The sequence below is a fragment of the Triticum urartu genome, chromosome 6, assembly GCF_003073215.2.
Source record: "Triticum urartu cultivar G1812 chromosome 6, Tu2.1, whole genome shotgun sequence".
Taxonomy (NCBI): domain Eukaryota; kingdom Viridiplantae; phylum Streptophyta; class Magnoliopsida; order Poales; family Poaceae; genus Triticum; species Triticum urartu.
In genome coordinates this window covers 126,910,656-126,925,129 of record NC_053027.1, presented here as the reverse complement: position 1 = coordinate 126,925,129, position 14,474 = coordinate 126,910,656, and the positions used below count along the sequence as shown (strand labels likewise).

Here is a 14,474-nt window from a genome sequence, read left to right as displayed (position 1 = left end):
TACTTGTCCTCTCATGTTCGTATTCTCGTCCTGAACTCAATTAATCTCAAATAGTGATTTGCTTGTGAACGCTTATAATATCATGACCATGTTGAACTCGATGATATCTTTGCTTCTGTTACAAGTGAATGTTTCTTCTTTAAGCTAGTGTTGGTGGTGATTAGATAGCGGTAATGACTATGATGTGATAAATAGTGGTAATGACGACTACGATGATTTTTAGCTAGCTAGTATATATATATATATATATATATATATATATACTGTTGTTGGTGATGATATGATGCAAGAGTTTATTTCTATATTAATATGTGATGATGATGAGTTATTATATATATCATTTATGAAAGAAACCGCAAATTAGTTTGAACTAGATGGATCCTAGCTAAGTGATCAAGTATATATATGCCATATCCATATCCATATCAAGTATAACAACTCATTATAACGTAAAACAATCCTAAATTAAATTGATAACACAAATTTAAAGGAAAAATAAAAAATAAAACCAAAACCCACAAACATTTAGTACCGGTTGGTGTTACCAACCGGTACTAATGATCTACCGCACCCGTGGCCTGGCTCGTGCCACGTGATTGCCCTTTAGCACCCGTTCGTGCTGAACCGGTACTAAAGGGGGGGGGGGGCTTTAGTGCCCAAACTTTAGTGTCGGTTACCGAACCGGCACTAAAGGGCCTTACGAACCGGTGCTATTGCCCGGTTCTGCACTAGTGATAGTAGATCATGCAGAATCATTTCGGTCTACTTACACAGACGTGATGCCTATATTTCATAATCATTGCCTTAGATATCGTCATAACTTTGCGCTTTCCTATCAATTGCTCGACAGTATTTGTTCACCTACCGTGTTATTTGCTATTTTGAGAGAACCCTCTAGTGAAACCTATGGCCCCGGGGTCTATTTTCTGTCATATAAGTTTCCGATCTACTATTTTGCAATCTTTTACTTTCCGATCTATAAACCAAAAACCCAAAAATATTACTTTATCGTTTGTTTAGTTTCATCTTTCTCTATTAGATCTCACTTTTGCAAGTAACCGTGAAGGGATTGATAACCCCTTTATCGCGTTGGGTGCAAGTTGTTTGATTGTTTGTGCAGGTATTGATGATTTGTGCATTGTATCCTACTGAATTGATGCCTTGATTCTCTAACGGAGGGAAATACTTATCTCTACTTTGCTGCATCACCCTTTTCTCTTCAAGTGAAAAAACAACGCAAGCTCAAGAAGTAGCACGAACTCCAGCAGGAACACTAGATCTCCTATCAAGATATGCCAAGACGTGCATGAGTCGTGCCCTTGCTGAAGGTGGTGGCTTGAAGCTTGGCCTTGGGATGAAAATCCCAAGACTGACCTTGGGTTGGACTCGTCATCATTGGTTCACGTGCGGTGATTCCTTCTTGAAGGTTGTGTATTTTTCATTTTATTTCAGTCTTTTGCCATAGGGTTGGTGGATGTTGGGTGGAGTTACTGTCCCGAGGCATGTGGCCTTGGGTATTCTTTTCTGGGTCGAATTTGTTCGGCTGCTGGATTTATACGAATAATAGTAGGACTATGCAGATGGATGGACAGACTGGCAAGGATTATGTAGATCTCTCTCCTGAAGATGGGTCAGCGGTTCGATGATGGTGGTGGCGTCTAAAACGTGTGCATGTGGTTTACACTTTAGGCCTGCTGCACCGGCTGTGGGTTCCAATACATTATGTGGATAGATCGGCGATGGCACCGGTTTTAGATATGAAAAGTGAGAGCACTCCACATTATCAAGTTTTGTAGGTATGAGTGATGGCTTCGGATGGCTTGATGTATGTTCTTGTTAGACCCATGTTGAATAATAAATAAAGATGGTTGTATGCATCGATTGATGCAGAGGCCGGGGGCCTTAACCTCCTTTTCCAAAAAAAACCGCTATATATGCCCGCGCTTGGGCGATTTAGGGCATCCGCTCTCCACCGCGTTTCATCTACTCCGACGAGAAATCGAGTGAGCTCCGACAGCGTTTTGCGGCAAGGTTTTCCACCTGATCTTGGCGGCGATGGCGTCCGCGGGTGCGAAGGTGCGGCGGCGACAGGGGGTTTGGCGACCACGGTGGGTTCGGGTGCTGCGGACGGTTCGGCAGCCGCGGCGGGATCGCCGGCCGCAAGCGTCGCAACGACGAGAAGGCCGGCGGCTCCAGCCTCCGCCCTCCCATGCCCGACTGACAAAGTGAGGCGGCATGCCCAGTGCCGGATCACGGGCTTGGCGAATTTCCGTCGCCTCGACAACCTCTTCGATCCGGCCCTCCAGCGCCACAGGGTGGCCGAGCACGCGTGGTTTGAGGCGAAGCAAGCCGCCGCAGTCGGAGATGCAGCTGCGGCCGTGCATGTCGGCACTCCAGGAGGAGTACCAGCTCGCGGCGACCCTCTCCGGCACACTCATCTACCACACCCTCCACGTCAATGAGCCTCTGCCCCGCGACGGCAGCGAAGCGACTCTGGTGACGAGTAGATCTATGATATGCATGTTTAATTTCTGTAGTGTTTAATTTCGGTTTGTATTAAAAACTCTCCTATGCTATGCTTGTGATGAACTCCGGCGAGATGTTTTTAGCGGGAACTAGTATGTTCAGATTTGCAGGATTGATATGCAAGTTCTGTTCTGGTTGTGCGCCCGGCGTCCTGCAAAAAAACGTTTACGGGATACTGTACATGAAGACGGCAGGTCGCGGAATCTGCTAAAGATGCTAAAGATCAAAGACCCACAGGGCAACCCGACTTACGCGCTTTTGCAATCATTCTAAGCCCTACGCGCGAGCAATGAGATCGAACACCCCGACTCGCGCACGAAATAAGCCAAGGACTCTGCAAAAGATGCTGCTCCCGCCCATCAGCACGCCAGCTAGCCCCAGCGCGACCAACGGTAATACTAACTGATAGTAAACCACACATCAGGAGCACGTCGTGTTGCAGATGAGCAGATCACGGTTAAAACAACAAACGGTAATAACTGAAAACTGAAACTAAACGTCACATCATCATAGGGTCACAAAAAACCAAAAGACGATCCAGACATTTCATTCTTCCATCCCAGCTTTGTATGTGATTCACAAAACCGATAGTGAAAAGAACCAATAATAGCATTCGACAAGAAACTTAAAACTGAGAAAGCATGATAACAGTCTCAAGATGATAGAAGTCTTGCCAAAACTGGTATGAGATTTAGAGGCTTCGTTTTCACTTCTTCTGGTTTTGCTTGTCTTCAGAGAGCTCTTAGGCGTATGAGATTTAGAGTGGCTTCATTTTCACTTCTTCTTAGCTTTTTGCTTGGACTTGCAAGAGCTCTTAGGCGCGGGCTCTGGGGCAAGAATAACCACTTCTTCGAGAAGGTATGGGGCAAGAATAACCACTTCTTCGAGAAGGTATGGGTGGCCCTTAAAACCATGTATCTCTGAAGCAACCTTGTCAAACAAATCACGGATGGCATTCTGAACCTTCTTCAGTTGCGGGTAGTCCAGTGGGGATTTGCCATGATGACCGGCAAGGGAGTTGCAAGCAATCCTGATCAAGATAAAATGTTAGAACAGCATTGGCTCGCTCGCGCCAGCCAGGTACTTGCAAATGAACTAACAACATTACTAATCTATGCTGGATCACTGGATCAAACATAAAAATGCCAATTAGACGATTATTAATCTATGCTGCCATTTTTTTGAAGCCAATCTAACATGATATGCAGTAACTAAAAGTATAGTTAAGCAGTTCTGTTATGAAACTTGGCTAGTAACTACAAGTATAGTTAAGCATTTCTCTTATGAAACTTGGCTAGTAACTACAAGTATCTTATCTCTTCTCATAGTGGCAGGAGAAATTAGAGTGGCAGGCAACTTAAATTACAGAGGCATGTGAACAGTAAGTACAACAGATAGGAAACTGAAATTCCATCAAAAAAGCTTTGAATGCATATCATTTTTGGTTTATTTGTCTTCGATTACAAAGTAAAGTGAACCAAAAATAGCTATCCAACAACTAGAAAGGAAGCAGCACTACCCATCAAAACATAAACCAAAAAGGAAATAGTTCAAAAATGGATGCAGTATTTTCCAACAATGACAAAAACCAATAAAATGGAGCTAAAAATGGATGCAGTATTCCTGAACGAAAAATAAAAACCAAAATGAAAAGGTTCTAAAAGGATGCAATATTAACCAACAAAGACAAACCAAATGAAAAGGTTGTAAAGGATGCAGTATTAAACCAGGAGAATCGTGGGGTTTTCAACTTTGAGACAACTGTTGTTAAGATTACATGGGGAAATTGGAAACTGGATCATACAAAACAGCCTATCTAACAGGGATCATTAATTATAGTGCTAAGATTACTAGGACTTGTAGAAATTGAAGTGGATAATACAAAACATATCAATCTGACTCAATCCCACCCAAAGTTACACTGCAGCAACATTGCAAACATATACATGAAGTCACACTACAAACAAAACACTAATTAGTGATCACTAACACAGAACTACCCCCTCAACACACACACACACACACACACACACACATATATCATACAGTTACTCCATGGAATAACACTAGTTACAAAGAACAATCATCAACAATTACCCTGCTAGAGAGAATGCCAACAATTACACTAAGAAAGCTTCAAGAAAGCAACAACCGCACACACAAGGTCACTCTCCGCCGCCGGCACCTACAGCTCCGGCTCTACGCCGCTCAAACAAAAATCAACTGGGGAGAAACATTTAGAGAAGGGGAACCAGCAGAAAAAAATATAGCCGAGAACAACACTAAGAGGACAAAGCTGCTGTCTAATCCTCCACTCATCGCTCTCCGCCGCCGGCGACTACAGCTCCAGCTCTACACCGCTCAAACCAGAGCTTCCTCGCTCTCGCTTCCCTCGTTTCAGGATAATGCAGCGAGGACAAATTGAAATGAAATGAAATGGAACATCTAATTTCAGTGGACTAGTCATTAACGGGTGGCTCCACAAAACAACACACCTGCTCAGAGAGTTAAGGATTGGCCCAATGCAAAACAACTGCCTGGTAAGATAAATACAGCGCCAAAGATAAATACAGTAGGCGAAAACTTGAATGAAGACCCCATAATATTACATTTGACTGTAAAATAGCAAGAAAAACCGTAGAAATAACCTCTATCCAGTGTATCTCAATCTAGTCACAAAAAGCCATGACATTCAAAGCAATATTAAATGCCAGTCACAGGTTGTATCTAATTCGTGCTGGTATATGTACAGTCTAAACAACAAACAAACTAGAGAATGGAATGTAAATCAAAATGGCCCGCCATAAGCTCCAATAGACAATCTTTGTTTTAATTACGCCCAAAATTTTACCTTCTTCTCAGTATGGACCCCTCCCTGCACTTGCCCCGGTAAGTACCAACATCTCTCACGGTAACCTCATCCCTGCCAACAGTCAACTCCTCCGGAGGAGGGGGGAGGAACTCCTCCAGTTCCTGCAAACACAAACACAAATAACCATTACGAAATGAAAATAATCAAATTGCTATGGATAGCAGTAACAAAAATGCATAGGCATCTAGATTTGACCTGAACATTGACTCAACCTCTCCAGACGGTGGACAGCTTCCCCACATTCTCCACATCCAGTTCGTCCAGAGTAGGCTCTTTATCCAGATTCAGATTCCCAGCTCCAAGCCAGTAGAAAGGCTGCACAAATTCATATCAGAAGACAGGTGTAGGGAGAGAACAACAATCTAAAGATAAAAATCCTAAATCGACCAAGGAACTGAACTCTGCAGCCAAAATCACCTTGTGGCCAGACCCCCCCTCCCTTGTTCCAATCGCCCCAGAACGACATCTGAGAAGATGCAGGTATTAGATCCATCGACACGATGAGGGAGCAAACCAGTCCGCGGACACGGATACAGAAGATGGCCATCCAACGTTACATTTCAACTACTATCCGTACAACCAGATAAAATTCATGTAAACATGACCGGATTTTCAAAAAAACGATAAGAGATTCATGCAAACACGGCGGATTTCAAATAAACATGACGGAATTCATTACAGTTTGGACATACTTTTAACTAAAAGCGTTGCTCGTCCGGCTCTGCACGCACCGTTAATCTATACCTAATACCTAATAATAATAAAGCATGGTGTGTTTCGTTAATTTTTTTATCCTTCACCATCCATCCAAAAGATTTTTTATCCGAGGTGGTATTAAATTTTTATGCATTTATCTGCTAAAAAAAGCTTTTCCAGAATTTCGTACATAGGCCACGCGCTGTGGCCCAGCAAAGCCAGCCCACTTATTTTTCTGCCAACACAGCTCGGAAATTTCTATTTCCCGCACAGAGCGGCAAATAATAGGACCTTCGCCCAGGACAACCAATAATGGGCTGGCCCATTTTTCTTTGTTTCTATGTTCTACTTCTATTTTTATTTCCTCCTCCTATATATTTTTTCCCTTCCATGTTAATTTTTCTTACAGAATTTATTTCATAAATTCAAAACTCTCAAAAAAGTTTAGAATTAAAAAAACAAATTTTGGAAAATGTTCAGAATTCCAATATTTTGTTGATATTTAAAAAAATATTTGGAACTTGAAAAAGGTTTCCTGTTCTATTTTTTTATTGTTTTTAAAAATAGTTCAATATTTTGAAAAAGAAAATGGCATTTAAGAAATGCTCCAAATTCAAAATATATTCTTGGTTTAGTGAAATTTTCACAATTCAAAATAATGTTCGCCTATAAAAGATAAATATTTTCAAAAAATGTTATGAATTTTCAACACATGTTCCCATTATAAATAAAATGTTCACAAATTCAAATAATGTCCATGTTTTTTTTTAAATTGGTTTTTCAAAAATGTTCATGAATTTGAAAAGATGTTCATGTTTCAAATTTTGCTCCTATTTTTCTGAAAATGTACATAATTTTCGAAATCAAATTCAAGATTTAAAAAATGGTTCATGTTCCTACAATATCAGAAACTTCATACCTTCAAATCTCCTGGGTTGAAAGGGAAATTAGATTGAATAATTCATGGGCCTTCTCTGGCGTACGATGACATAACAAAACTCTTAAATGTCCTCAATCAATGATTGAAAAGATAGCGGATTGATTACTTCACACCCGGCGAAACCGAGAAGCTAAATGTTCATTTTTCACGTGCACACAGGGTTTTGCTTGCACATATAATTCTCACTAACTTTAAATGCATATTATTTTTTCTTCCGTTGCAACAATCGGGCATATGTGCTAGTTTACCTAATCTAAATGATCGCCGACGCCCATTCCCGTGTCCAGGCATGAGCCCCGAGAGCTGAAGCTTCGCCTTCTCCAGTTCCGCCTCCATAACCTCTGCCTTCGGAGCGTCGAGAAGTGAAGTCGTCCTCCTCCATGTCGTCGCCAAGCGGCTAATCGACCGACGATCTTTAGCTCACCAAGCTTGGCTTCAACGGGAGGGAAGGAGTGGTCGCCTTCTTCGGACCCGAGCAACGGGGACCTACCATGCACTACTCTTCCTCACTATTGGCGGTGCCCGTTGACGTATCGGCTTCGTGGTCGTGGTGGAGGGGCGCAGCCGAGGCGCAGCCGGGGCGGAGCCGGCGATGTCCTCCTCCTCGCTTGTCTTGCCCCACACCTCGTTTGCTGCCTCGTCAAACTCTTGGTAGGCGGCCTCCAGTTCCGCTTAACGTTGGCGCTACCGCCAGCGGGCGAGGGGGATCTCGCGGGCGGAGCGATAGGACTCATGCAGCGCCGCCTGCTCCGCCACATCCGCGTCCGACGCGATCTCCCTACGGGCGTTGAGCTGCTCCTCCGCCTGCTGGTGCTCCTGGAGGAGATGAAGGTTGTGGGCGGTGTCATTAATGTGGGCGACAAATGGACAGACGGGCGGCCGTGGTGTCATTTGAACGTGGAGACATCGCGCACACCGAGAAGCGGCGCAGGCGCTCCTCTCTCGGTCGGGGCCACTTCAATGCCGGCACCAGTGAGAGATCATGTCCACTCTAGCTGGGCATGAATGTGGCACTGACACTCTGGAGCAGCGCAGACTGTTTCGGGCGAGAAGCGCGCGTGGGCGAGGAAGGTGGTTCGGGTGGGCCAGGGCGGTCACACGCAGGCGTGGCAGCGGTCCGGACGCCTCGCAAAGCACTACTACTCCCCCCACGTTTGACTCTGGTTCGCGGGAGAAAGTGCATTTGGATGGCACAACACGTCCGGCTAGCGCGGTCCGAACGTATGCGAACAGTTTGAGGGTCGACGTTGGAGATGCCCTTGATGTGGGATGTCCGTCCTCTATCTCCCAAAATGAATAAAAAGGGCAGCCCGGTGCATGTAGCACCCGCTTGCGCAGGGTCCGGGGAAGGGTCCGACCACTTCGGGTCTATAGTAAGAAGCTGTTTCCAGAACTTGAACCAGTGACCTCATGGTCACAAGGCAGCAGCTTTACCACTGCGTCTTCATCTCCCAAAACGAGTGCCGAACCAAAATTGCAGAAATACAAGTAGTCCCGATTGTTTTGATTTTTGAAATGGCCTCGATTTGGTACCGCTTGCGCAGCCCACACCGAAATAGTGCTTTACCCCTAGATGTCCAATCAACTGTTGCGCCTCAACGCATTTCGGGGAGAACCAGCAGAGAGGTTAATCATGAATCCATTGATTCTTCTCATTAATTAAAATTTGTTTCTTACCACTTTGTATTTGGATATTCAGGTGAGAAGAGGTTATCTAGTCTTTATTTCAAAAGCGGGTATAGTGAATCATGTATTTGTGTATACAGTATATGAAAACTCGCTCAGATTAGCAGGGGGGTCTACTAAAGAAACATTATAGAATAGTACCCTTCAATCAGAGATGTGCGCAAGAGGCTTGGAGAAAACTTGTGTTTTCAGGATTATGTGAAGCTAGTGAAGAAACAAAAAATCAATAGGTACTTGAACCCGAGTACCCAAGAAAAAGCAGAATATTTGATGGAAGAATAGGTGCCTCCTCTAATAGGGATGTCATATATCTTAAAATTAATCCATCAAGTTGATGAGCAAATTCACATGCGTTCTACTGGGCCCTACTCACCTGTTACACAACAACCCGTTCGAGGAAGAGCCCAGCAAGGGTTGATATCGCATCGAAATGAGGAGGCAGAAAGAGAGGAGGCGACGCAACGCAACGCTTGCCGGCCCACACAGTCACACTTGCCAGCTCTTGTAAAACAGAACAAAGGGAACGCCCTGTACTCCTCCATTTGGTCCTTGGATCTTTCCCTTTGCAAAAGTTTTGAAAACAAACCAACAGGACCCTCTCTGGCCCCGAGATTGTCTTCATGGCTCCTATGCAAGTACTACCAACTACCGTGCATAATTTAAACGGGCATTTGGGCTGTGGGCCCCTTCGTCACTTCAATTAATCGTCTCCGTGCATCGACCGTATCATCGCCATGCTTCCGCAAGAACCAGTCAGCATACCGAGCAAGCCAGTAGATTGACATGTCACTTAGAGAGTAAAGACGGCAACAGTGAGATGGCAGGGATAAAGATTGCGAGGGTCCGTGGGGTATTTTCCAAAAATCTCACTAGTACCCACGTACGAGCAGTAACGGTGATCAACATTCATACGGCGTGGCTGTGGTTGTGGCTGCTAGATCTTGAAGCACATAATAAGATTCCGTTTCCTAGGAGTGGAATGCTATGCTATCATCTCTCTCACCCTTTGGATCCCCTTGACCACTACTTAATGTCTTGCGGAATTAGATCGCAAATTTATACGACTTGCAAAAAAGGAAAGGAAAAGGTTCCAGCCATCTGGTGCAAGCATACATAAGAGCATGCCCGCGGCGTGAAGCCTAGTGATTGTTTGATACGGTTTGCATATTGATCTGATGTTGTTTTACTGCTGTTGTTTGACATACCACCACCACACTTGGGGTACTAGTAATAAGTTCGAGTTCTTAAAATATGCTCGTAAATCTAATACTGGAGCAGTTTTATATTGGTTGAAGTCTGCACGACCACGGTCATCACAATATACTGGATTTTCTTTAAGTCTACTCCAAGCTGGCGTTTGATCTAACCGCTTCTTAAATCTGTTAAGCTCGTACCCAGTTCAAAATGGACGCTCGCTAGTAAACAGTATCGCCGGAATCACTTATTTTGCCTAGTGCCAAGTAGTTTGCCAAGTGTATTTCATCGGTCACTCGGCACACACAACCTTTGTTGAGATGGTACTAAATTACTAATAGGGGAATTTGCACGGTCGTACCTATAGGACCGGGCTTTTTTGTGTGGCTGAACGCAAATTAAATCCTTCGCATGATTCACCACAAAAGCAATCAACATATTGTATATGGAATCATAAAGGGAATAGAACCATCCAATGCACGCCTTGGCAAGTAAAATGTCAAAGTACTTCAAGATAATAGAGGAAAGAGGGGGATAAATACTTCAAAGGGGACTCTAATTACCTGCAAGCAGTGAACTTATCTTCTGGAACTGTCATGAACAGAAACTTCGGTAGCAGCCCCAAAACGGCAGCAGTAGGTCAGGGTTTGTAGAGAACAGAGCCAGGGCAGGGTCAGAATAAGAGATCTCCCCGCGTAGAGCGAGGAAAACAAACCTGCAGTGGGGGGAAAGTACATATCAGAGGAATATCAGTGGAAATAAAAACTGAAATAATATAGAGAAGACGAAGGAAAACAACATGAGCGGGATAAGGTTATGACTGAAAATTGATGGTGAACACGACTATACTGACTCGTGCGGAGAGACAGTCTGGTGGTCATCGTGGCAGATTCAAAGCCAAGGAGGAAGAACGATGGGTAGAGAATGAGAAGACACAGCAGGGCTAGAGAAGTACTGTGGGTCCGAATCAGATCTGCCGGCGAAAAAAATCTAGCGTGGTTTCTATCCGCAAAATAGGAGATGAATTGGAAGAACCACTGGCTCACATCGAAAACCTAGGATGTTCATCGTGTTCAGGAGATCCTCTGTCCATGGTCCTGTGAACATGCAAGCAATACCAATCTGCACAAGAAAATAGATGTCATGAGCGAAAATTCACAAGCAACACAACAGACCACACTCCGGCTTCCTACCTCCGGCGGGGTGGATGACCGTGCATGACGGCCTGGGTTCATAGGATCCTTCGATCTTATGCCATGTGAAGATGCAAGCGCCACCAAGGGAAGATCTACACGGAGAAGAGAAATTGTGAGCGAAAAAATCACGGTTAGCTGCGACGGAAGGAGGAGCATCAATTGCGTATTAATGGCGGCCACCGGCCAACAACCAGGCCTACGACGACGACGGAAGGAGGAGCAAGGTTAGATCGATCCACAAGAGGGGACAGTGACAATACAGAGAAAAATAGAGGTGTGCCGACGACGACAGCCACATGCAGGATTCGTGTCTCCGGCGGACTAGCCATGTCCATGCACGGCAGCCACGCACGGGGATCCATCGCCGGAGGCGGAGCGAGAGCCATAGGCAGAGTAAGAGGGTTGGGGGGGTGGGGGGCGGGGGGCGGAGCCGTGTTGTGCGAGTACCGCACACGACTCGATAACCTGGGACTCGCGTTGGGCGGCTGCGTGCGTGGACCCTGGCGGTCAGTCTGTGTGGCTAAGTTGTATGCCGCGTATCCCTCAAAAAAAAAAGTTGTATGCCGCGTAATTTTTGCAAATCAGTTGAGATCGAGCCGCGTCGTTCCGACAAAGAAGGAAACAAGGCCATACTGACACACAAGGAAAAGTATTACGTGGTGGCAGGATGTCTTATCGCAACACTGTAGTATTCACCCAGCGACGTGACAAGTACGTACTGTATTTAAGCCAATCGCAGGCCTCTGTTTTGCCAGAATGCTTCTCAGAATTTATTCCGATGATCCTTGCTGTTGTACACAACTCTTTTTTTTTTTGCATGGTGCTGTTGTATAACTCGGCACGTTGCGGATGCGCAGAACAGCTAAACGTATGGTCGGGCTCGTACGCTACTGTAGAATACGATTAATCCTATACTACTAGTAATTTAGTACAGCAGAGGAGCTTTTATACGCATTCAAGACGATGACGCAGGATCACAACCAGACGATCCATCGCAATAAATGGAAATAAATTATATCCAGCGGCTGGCCAGCCAACCCCGGACGCTTGATTTGATTTGGAAGAACATAAAACTGATGGCCAGGTGCCCAGGTCAAACTACGCGACGCGACGGAAGTTTTTTTTTACCCACCTCAAACGCCGCGACAAAGTCGCGCGCACATCCCGGCCCACGATCTCGTGCAGGTTTTTTCTATACGTACTCCGTATATGGAACAAACCAAGTGGCGACTAAAGAACGCTCATATGGCAAGAAGAACCATGCCAAAAATAAAGAACTGTCATGCAGTTTCGAATCGTGCGGCACGCCGTGAACTACCCTCAGTAGGAGAGTGGAAGTAACATAGGTGTTAACATCACAATTATCTAGGCAAAATAGATGATGTGACATGTAAAAAGAAAGAGAGGAATGTGGTAACATAGCTAGTTACTGTAACATCACACGTATCAAGAAAAGATGAGTCTACAACGTAACAAATGAAGTGATGCATGACACAACACATATGTTACTATCCATTGTGGAGGTAGTAGCATAGACTAGTAACATATGCATGTTACTAGTCTAAGTTACTATCCATTGTGACTAGTCTGAAAAAGCGACCGCCACGGCGCGGCTTTCGGTGGAATCATCCGGCCCGGGCTCGCGTGCATTCAATGCATGCGTGTCTCAAAAGACTCCGTTTTTGTTTACTCTAAACCCTAAATATTAACATATATTGTAACAAATCAATATCATTATATTCATTGTTGAATACATTTTTAGACCATATAGATTTGCTAATGTAAATATCATATATTTTTCTATAAATGTAGTCAAATTTTATGAAGTTTGACTTTAGTCAAATCTAATATACAAAGTAAATAAAAATAAAGAGAGGACAATTTGCTGATGAAAGGAATCGCCGTCTCAGTAATCCCGTGCCCATGCTCCTTGTGCGTATGCTGGCGAGAATATGCCGGTGGACGATTCACATAGCTGGCTAGCTAGGCCTGAATGCGAGCAAAATGTCTTCTGGCTGGCTCCTGCTACTCGTCACTGAAATGGAGTGGAGTGCGCGTGGTCTTTGTAGAGTAGCTAAATGACCCATCCGTGGTGGGGAATGTACTCTAGTCTCATACTCGTGAACAGCTAGCGTGATCTCTGTAGCTAAAATGATCCATCCGTGGGCCGGGGGAGAAGACAGCATGGACCCGCCGCGCGAATATAAACACGGGTCCGCTGCAGCACTCACCGCCACACCAGTGGGGCGGAGGAGGAGCATCCTATGCTGGCTTGCTAGTTCATCGAAACGTGCCTTAAAAAAACATCTCGACTAGAAAAACAGCACTGCGAGAGCTAGCTTGCACCATGACGGTGGATACTTCCTCTTTAGCTTGTACGGTGGATACTACGAGGATGAACAATAAGAGTCTCAGTCACAGATTATCAGTGCGAGACAACAAGAGCGATCTCTGAGCAAAATCCATCTCCTTTGGAGATAGCGTTAATTAGCAGCATTGTCTTGGGGCCCGCAAAAAAAGCAGCATTGTCTTGGGATGGCCCGTCGGAGAGGTCCTGAGGAGACTTTTAGAACATCGAGGCATGCATGCGCGATTCATCAATGGCCGGGCAAGAGAAAAAGTGAAAGAACACCTGGATCCTTGCTTTCCACGCGCGATTTTCTTTAACGTAGGTATTCACTCCGTCTAGTGAATAAGTCATCTTAGATTGTGTATTATGACCAAGAAGGAGGGGAAAACTAGAGAACTTAATGTTTATTTACTAACTAAAAGCATTGCATGCAATGAATTAACCACTGCATGTCGTGTTTGATAGTTTCAAGTCATTAAAAGCATGCACACCCACATCTCTTATTGGTTGATATGTCAAGAAATAAGAAACGAGATAGAAGTTAATGTATCGCACCTAAGTGTTTTGGGATTATTTGGTTTTCGTAAGATGACTTACACACCTAGACGGAGGGAGTAATAAAGTTCTGCTCAAATGTGTGTGTGTTACTAGTAGCCTTACACGTGCACGCACGTCTCTACAAGAAAAATGTTTGTTGAATGGCACTTTTTAGTTTTTACATATACAATCCTTCACAAGAAATATGAAGAGGCCTTCATGTTGAAAAAGAGAACAATCCTTTACAATAAATATAAAGGCCTCTAACCTACCAGCATCAGAATATCATCCAAACCAACATCTCAACTTCTCAATGATGGAAATAGAAGAGAAACATGGACAAATGCAAGCATAAAGAAACTGGACTACATAATAAAGACCTCCAAATCAGTAGATTTATTGTACTAACTCCAAATTAGCAACATTGTATGAGTAGAAAAGTAAAAGGGACAACAGCAATAACTCAGAAATTAGTTC

The 14,474-nt window shown here is 44.4% G+C and overlaps 1 long non-coding RNA gene across 3 annotated transcripts; it reads right to left on the bottom strand.

Annotated features, from left to right (window-relative positions):
• Positions 1-3,046: 3,046 nt before the first annotated feature.
• Positions 3,047-11,552, bottom strand: LOC125517153. 3 transcript variants are annotated; one of them, XR_007287430.1, is made up of 8 exons: positions 11,371-11,550; positions 11,108-11,202; positions 10,961-11,036; positions 10,478-10,629; positions 5,816-5,864; positions 5,594-5,713; positions 5,378-5,499; positions 3,047-3,556 (listed from the first exon to the last, which is right to left on the bottom strand). It is a non-coding gene; the product is annotated as an uncharacterized LOC125517153 (long non-coding RNA). The 3 variants fall into 3 exon arrangements; XR_007287431.1 differs by having other exon boundaries at positions 10,870-11,036; positions 11,108-11,552; XR_007287429.1 differs by having other exon boundaries at positions 11,108-11,549.
• Positions 11,553-14,474: the final 2,922 nt, after the last annotated feature.